The sequence below is a fragment of the Indicator indicator genome, chromosome 5 (assembly GCF_027791375.1).
Source record: "Indicator indicator isolate 239-I01 chromosome 5, UM_Iind_1.1, whole genome shotgun sequence".
In the NCBI taxonomy this organism is placed as follows: domain Eukaryota; kingdom Metazoa; phylum Chordata; class Aves; order Piciformes; family Indicatoridae; genus Indicator; species Indicator indicator.
Genome location: NC_072014.1, coordinates 13332970 through 13339976, shown reverse-complemented (window position 1 = coordinate 13339976; position 7007 = coordinate 13332970).

The following is a 7007-nucleotide window of genomic DNA, read 5'->3' as shown; positions in this document are numbered from 1 at the left end:
TTTGTCTTCCACAAAGGTTGTTTCAAAGCTCCCTGTATACAATTTGCGCCTTAATCCCGTCCCAGTCTCTAGGACAATGGTGCAAAACAAATCTCTTGAAGTACTCTTGACAGACATCTAGTTTGGGTGAGGCTTTACCCTGCCCCTACAACACCTTTATGATAAGAAAAGGTCTCAAAATTAAATAACCATCATGTAACTAACCCACAGATCAAACAGAAAAGAAAGGTTGGCCATGCAGCCTGTTTGGTAACATATGAAAACAATCCCAATCAGACCCAGGACCATGGAGTAAGGAGATCCCCACTGCCTTCAGAAGTTTTTCCAGATTGCTGCTGCAATGATCATATCTGCTACAAGGACCTTCTCCCTTCCACAGGGGATATGGACAAGAACAGGCCTCTGGGTGTTTTACCTTTAAGTGCTCCCACAGGTTTCTAGCACTGTGAACAGGAATTTTGTGTTCATGAGAGGAAAAAAGAAAGCACAAATAAGAGATCTCAGCTGATAAGTAACTCTGTAAGGTGAGGAAAAGTATGAGGTAACAGGCCAAATAGCACCAAGAGATACTTATACTGGACACCAAGTCATCTTCTCCAGAAGCAGCATCAGCAGCACTGTAAATAAGAGCAGTGATCTGCACTAAACCAGAATGCCTGCAAATGTCATAAAGCCTCTGTGCTCAGAGCTCCTTAGGACTGGTCAAACACCCATTTGACAAGGGAAAAAAGTATGCAGCCTGTGGGGTAAAACATACCTTTAAGGTAGAAAAAGGGCTTAATGACCTCTTTCTCCTTTATTTCTCCCCACTTCAGTGACTAAAAAGCCAAAGTTTGATGAGGATGCATCTTTCATTTGACTAACAGATTGTGGGAGGGGAGGAAAAAAGGTTTTTAGACCTTTTTTTTACCAGCTTAAGACCACGTCAGTGCCTGGACTGCTACAGCATATGCTTTGTGCAGTCAAATCAGGTGATAGCCATAGAGATAGCCCCCAAAGTTTATTGCATGAATTTTTCCCCCACTAGAAAATTCATTTCAAGGAACAGTTTATCTCCCAAGACCATTGGAACCACCAAGAAGCACCACAACCAGAAGTAAAGAAAAAAAGAATAAAAGATTTTCTCCAGAAGCATGACTTAAGGGTAGAATGTGCCTGCACTGCCTCCAGCTTCTACTTTCTATTTTCACTTTTAATACATTATTGTCAAGAAGAGATACCCCAGCTGCATTTTTGTTTGGTTCAGTGGCTCAGACATTAACCTCTACCATTTTTGCAGAGATGACAAAGCTGACAAGTGATTCCTGTGGGTGTCTGCAGCAATGTATTGGCCCAGGAGCTGAGACAGTGGGCAGGTGGAAGGGCTGCAGTGATGTTTCATTTCACATGTTCCCAGTAATCACCAGAAAGGCCATGTCATTGTCTCAGGGTGCTCCTGTGAGCACCTCTGTGGTTTTCATGTCTGACAGCTGTTGTGGTTTAAGCTTCCCTGGAGTCCAAAAGCCCAAATGGAACAGATTTAGGTTGCCTCCCCTCTCCATTTTTTTTTTCCAGGGACAATAAAATTAGACAGGAGAAAAAGGAGGTAAAAATCATGAAAGGAACAGTCTAGAATAGGTTTGGTAGTAAAAAGTTAAATTTAACAATATATGTATACATAGCATTTGAGTAAAAGGAAAGTTGCAAAGGTATGAGGAAAAAAGGACAAATGAAAAAATATACAAACCCAGGCCCAGCTGGCAAAGGATTCTCTTGATGTAATTGTGGATTCTCCTTAGATGCAGTCCTTAGGAGTTTGGGTGCAGCATGGAGCAGGTCTCACCACGTGGTTACAGCACCAGCAGGTGTAGCAAAAGGTCTGTTGAGCAGGTGAGGGGCAGGAGCAAGAAAAAAGTGAGGGAAATGCATCCCCTTAAATAGGCTTGGTAGACAGGAAGGGGGAGTGGAATAGACCTTCACCTGGAGACCCCTCCCCCTGGGAGGAGGGACCAAGTCTCTCTGCCCACCTGGGTCAGGTTTCTTCATCCACCTGGGGCTAGGTTCTTTTCAGCCCACCCCCTCCAGGGATGGGTGTAACCTGACATAACAGCTACGACCGCAGGTGTAAGAAGCTATTTAAAAGAAACAAGAAAAATAAAGAAATAGGAACTAAATAGTAGCTCTTCCTCTGTTCAAGAGTATATCAATGGTCCTCACAACTTCTTGATGAAGTAACTGCTGAGCCACCTGACTGCAGCCTCCCTCCTGTCACATTTCCCAGGAGCTATGCCACAGCCTGATGGGAGAAACCTAGGAACTAAGGTGATGCAAATGTGCTTTCTGCAGAAAAGCATGGAAAGCAGACACTGTGGACCCACCCAGATCTCCTGACAGACAGTGAGGAGACATTTTGAAGGTAAAAGCCCTGACAGAGCATGCTTGTTGCATGTGGGCTTTGCTATGGGCAATTGAAGAAAAGACTAAGTGTAGGTATAAAAATTCGCCGTTTGCCTAATTGACAATAGCTGAACCAGAATGCAACACCATCTTTAGTCCAGTTATTATACAGGTGCCTTTAATCTATGACCTAGTTATTGATAGGAAGTAGCAAAAAGTAAAAGGACACACACAAGCTTTGGTGATGTTCCCTTGTCCTGTGCAATGTTATGGGAGGTCATCAGCTTCTCAAATCCTTTACCTGGAGAAGTATGATGATGACATGGAGTTTTGAGGGGGAAGGGATGGCCTTTCTCCATGGTCTTGAGTTTAGAATTACGTCTGTGTGTCAACCCTGTACTTCTTAAGGGGTTACAGTCTTTCCTCTGCTCCTTGCCTACAAGCTTACACACACTGTGATTCTTTCTCTCACTATGGCACAAGCTCTTGTAAGAGGGAGATGCATGCAGTTGGACAGAACAATGTAAAGCTTAAACTGAAACACATTTGGGGGTAACAGAGTTAAAACAAACCACAAACCCCAGGATAGCAAGAGGCATGTGAACGTTCACTTCTTCTGCTGTTACAGCTAGGAGAGGCTAGAAAATGGAACTCTGCTTCTTGGGAAGATCATAAGCAGAGGAAAGGCTCTTAAGTGATTTTGAAAATGCAATTTGAAATCATCCTAGAGCAGCTATTTATAGTTACACAGCTTGAGGCCTAGAGCTAGCATCACTAACAGCAATTTGGCTGGGCTACAGGGCTGCAAGCTGGGGGAAAAGTTGTCCTGACAGCCTATGGTCTCCAGCAGTCTCATGCTGTCCAGGGCAGTGTCTCTCAGGAATGGGGCTGCCCAGGGGTGTGGAGGTAGGGTTCATGATGCTACTTCTTCTCAGTGTTGGGAGCAAGCATCACAGTGCAGAGAAGTGAGTTAGACCTCAGGGCTGTACAGGTGTGCTACTTGATGCTGGGCAGGATTGTACCATACTTGATGTCCATGGAGAAACAATGACCATGGCAATCAACTAACCTGAAGATCTGCTTCAGACCTGCAGCCACAAAGCTGAGTAGGTCTGGACAGATGAGTACTGCCAGTGGTGTCCTAGCCTTTTGGGGATTCCAAGGAGGAGCAGTTCTATGTTCTTCTTTACAAGAGCTAACTGGGCAGCAAATTTCTCTCTCAGTTACCACTTTACCTCTCTTACATCACTTTTTACTCTGTCTTTTATGATTACAGTACCACAGTACTGTCACAGTTTGCTGGGTTTTTTGCATAGCTTCTAGGATACCTGTTCTAGGAGTCCTACCATACTGGTAGAATAGCCTCAGTGACCCCCTCCTTCCACAGCCATCACCTTCCCATGAAGGGCTGTGTTGCCTCAAATGAGGAGAATTTAGTCAGAGGAAACCAGAAAAATGTGGCCCAAATTCTGTTGTTGTTACATAAACTCCCTCACTGAACATCTGGAGAACATCTGAAGTTTAACAAATCAGGCCTGCAGGCAGAAGCATTTTTAACCTTCCCTGTAATGTAAGCATAAAAATTGAGACTGCAAAGAGGGGAGTAAATATAACCAGAAATGGAAGACAAAATGGGGCCAACGTGTCGAGGCTGACTTTGGCCCAAACACTCAATGAGGGCTTCTGCCATCCTGTCTGGGCAGTGCACAAGAGTGGGGAGAGATGAAGCAACTCAGCCTAACAGTGTTGGACACTGATGAAAAAAATCCCTGCTGGTCCCTGTCTTCCAGCTCTTCACAAGGCTCTGTTTAAGACTGTCTTGCTTCTGGTCAAAATGGAATTTAAAGGGAATGTTTTAATTTTTCTCATGGGTAAAGCTGACAAACAGAACTGAGGCTTGAAAACTGACAATTTTTGTTGGTTTGGGATTTTCTTCCCCCTTCAGTAAAGGAAAAGAACAAGGACATGGTTGGTGGGAATAAAAGCACGTGGAAACAGGAAAAATTCCTCCTGCCACCTGCTTTTTTAAGTAAAAGAGTTCTAAACCGATTCAAAGTCAAAGAGAGCTTTCTGCAGGTGTCTTTTGCATCCCTGCGTTTGCCATGACCTGACTCTGGTGTGAAGGCAGGGGTCATGCCCCTGGGAAAGTGCAGGAGCTCTGTGTGTGGGGGGGAGGGGGGGGGAAGCCCCCTTTTCCCACCACCTTTTGCTGGCAGTAGTGCATCCTGCTGGCTGAGCAGCCCTAACAGTAGGTGTGTAACCCAGGAGCTTGTCTGTGCCACGTTCTCTTCTTTCGTGGATGATTCACGCTGAGCGCTGCAGTGTGTCACTAAGAAATACTTCTTGAGCTGTTACAATAACTGCCTTCATTAGGGCAGACCTGAAGGTGTTTTTTTCCTGACTTTCCACAGAGGAGAGCAAGACATCTGATACAAACTGTAACCACCCACAGAGCCTCCCCAGAAGAGTTCCTCAGACTTTCCAGCTGTGAGGTGTCCACGGCTCTGCAGGACAGAGGCCAAGAAGCATCTGAACTGAGATACTTGGCCAGGAGAGAGCATGACTAAGAGGAGGACATGAGGCAAGGGGGAAGAAAAGCAGTGCCTCTCTGTTACAGAAATAGGGCATGAATGTGGTCCACTGTCTGGGGAGCAAGTGACTGTGCATGAATTCACAGCGGAAGGTGCAACAAGCCCCTGGGACATACAGGCGTGACCTTGGGCACCCTTCAGACTTGCCATAGGATGTAAAACAAAAGTTTGGGGAGCACTGAGCCTGGCAAAGCTGGATGAGATGCCTGATACCTCAACCACTAGTCTTGTCAGCAGAGCAGCATCCTCCTGTGCCCAGGAAATGAAGTACTAAAGAGAGATGCTGAACATAAACAGAAAACAAATGCAGCTTCTCTCTTCATCTGATGATCACCATCCCTCTGCACTTGATCTTCTAGAAACCATACTACCTAACTATGTAGATTTTTTTTTCAATCAAAAGGCAAGTAGAGGCTGCATAAGCATTTTCTATTCTTTAAGAGCTCAGTGCTCTGCTCATAAATTTTTTATGTGCTATTTAATAGATGAAGAGAACTCACAGTATTTCTCAAATCCTTGGCATTCAGTAAGAAGCATATTTCTGATGCAAAAGTAATAGACCTCTCTTCCTTCTATACTTAGAGTTTTATGTGAAAAGTTCTGACAGAGTCCTCCCAGATCCCAGCAACCTCTTTTCCTGAATGACATTTTGTACATCAGAGTCCTTTGACATTCAAGGCCAACAAACTCCCAGCGAGACTGTGGAAAACAATTTATTCGACAAATTTCCAAAGTGAACAACTTTAGTAAAACACGGGCATAAAACAAAACTACCACGTACAATGGGGTTGTGGATACACAGTAAAGAGTTTGGGGTGCCAGTACCTGGCAAACACCGCTGCTTTCTCAAAAGCGCAGGAATTCTTAGCAAGAGCACCAATGGAAGCGCCGAAACAAAATCTCACCCAGCCAAACCACAGCTTCAGCGTGGTCCTGGAAACAACTGTGTAAACACCAAGGGCCTGCATTAGACATGTAGTGATAGCACCTTTGTCAGTACATCTGTAGGACATGAGTCAGACCCCGGCAGATAATGGCAGCCTTCCCCTTGACTTTGCTGGGCTGTGGATGAGGCCCTAATTCAATATATTGTACAGTTAGTGGGTTTCCTTGGGGCCCCAGTGCCTAACTCCTAGATGGACCTCTAGAAATGTAATCCCAGAGAGGTTGCTGGGAATTAGACAGTTTGGCACTTTAAGAAAAAAAATAATTAAAAAAAAAAAGAAAAAAAGAATCCCACTAACTGGGCTCAGAGAGATTTTTCCAGCATGGGCCTTGGACTATAACACAAGTCATCAGGTTATTCATGAGGTTTCTGGTTTCACTGTAGGACCATGAGATCAGTTAATGAAGGAGTGCAGTTATGTATCTTCTTCTAGGGTTTCCCCCCTCCCCAATGGCTGCTGTCCACCTTTCATTTGGTCAGTGCCTAGCCTCCCTGCCTTGAATGGGAGTGTAAGCACTGAGCAGTGTTCTACCACCCACCTCCACTCCAGCCCTGGAAAATCAGTGCCTGGACCCATAGCACTGAAGGCCAGAGATGGTTCTGCCTGGCCTGGGTAATGCAGTTCATTCTTCCCCCCACAAGCATGGGGGATATGAACCAAACTCGACAGCCATGACAATGATCCCCTCTCAAATCTTGCTGAAGTGTTGAATGCGTCACTTGAAGCACAGCGTTGGGTTAGGACCGTTGCAAGCTGGGCAAGTGCTCAGCTGATGTATGAAAGAAACAAAGGCACAAAAAGACCTGCATCTGAAAGGAATGTGATCATCCTTATGAGACCAGGCTAGTTGTTAGTGGTACAAAATTCCTCATCCTGATTCTTGGCAACAAAAAGTGGGATGGTGTTCTGGCAGCTTATTGCTAGGATTGCTTGTGTTTGCCTCTTGTGGGGAGGGAGAGGCAGTCATGGGCAGGGAAGGAAGTTTGAGGCTAACAGAACATAGATACAGATGATGAAGCAGGGGAAGAAGGAAGGGGACTATGCACAGCCAGGCTGTGGCACTACGGCTGTCTGCATAGACACAAATTCCTCA